Source organism: Staurois parvus, unplaced genomic scaffold (genome assembly GCF_062004578.1).
Source record: "Staurois parvus isolate SC_StPar_1 unplaced genomic scaffold, SC_StPar_1.0 ptg003743l, whole genome shotgun sequence".
Lineage (NCBI taxonomy): Eukaryota > Metazoa > Chordata > Amphibia > Anura > Ranidae > Staurois > Staurois parvus.
In genome coordinates, this window is record NW_028321539.1 from 20,798 (window position 1) to 21,018 (window position 221).

Sequence of the window (221 nt, forward strand, 5' to 3'; positions counted from 1 at the left end):
GCTTTATTTCAGCACACGTAAACTATCACAGAAAATAAATACAAATATTTTGAATTCTGAAGCCGCAATTCCCCTTTAGTAAGGAAAGCATGGCTATTACTGTAACGAACTACATTTCCCTGCATGCTTCACGGGCACTTCCGCCCTTCTGTCTGGCGGTTGTTTCCAAGTGTCTCTCTTGCGGCGGCCATTTTGTCATAGTCCAATTTTGGCGTTGCAAT